Source organism: Corvus brachyrhynchos, unplaced genomic scaffold (assembly GCF_000691975.1).
Source record: "Corvus brachyrhynchos isolate BGI_N302 unplaced genomic scaffold, ASM69197v1 scaffold227, whole genome shotgun sequence".
In the NCBI taxonomy this organism is placed as follows: domain Eukaryota; kingdom Metazoa; phylum Chordata; class Aves; order Passeriformes; family Corvidae; genus Corvus; species Corvus brachyrhynchos.
Genome location: NW_008239290.1, coordinates 445186 through 445823, shown reverse-complemented (window position 1 = coordinate 445823; position 638 = coordinate 445186).

The window sequence follows — 638 nt, the reverse complement described above, 5'->3', positions numbered from 1 at the left end:
TCCAGAGTCCTGTCTAATTTCTTGTAAGTTAGAAAAAAATAGTACAGAATCCAACAATATGTGCCTACAGAATGCCCCCACAGCCTCCTCAGCACAGATAACCTCAGCAAGTTATGAGGAACTATAACCCCTAATGTCACCTGGGAAATCATGAATATTCATGAATGTCATAAATATGTTCATGAATATGTCAAAACTAAATATAGTTATGGTTTGGAAATAAGTAAAAAAGTCACAACTTGAGTATCTTTTAACTTTTATGTTTAATAAACACTGCCAGTTTCCACCAATCTCTTCACATAGAGCTCTCTTTAATTTGCTTTCCAGAACAGTAATAGCTAACTTCACAAAGCAGTTTGCCTCAACCTAAGGTGTAAAATACAATTAAATAGTAGCTTTTGAATCACCTAAAATACCTTCGACCGCGTGAGAAAAACCTGACACCGATGCCAGTAACTAACCGAGCAGCCACGTACCAAACAGTGCAACTGCTGGAGAAATACAGCCTGCAGTGCCTTTAGGCTGTTGTCACACTCCTTCCCCAGTCTGCTTGTTCCTGCTCTCACAGCCCTGTGATCCCTGCAAGTAAACGCTCCACAGGCCTCCCGCCTCCCCATGGACTGCCCCCCAGACTGCCG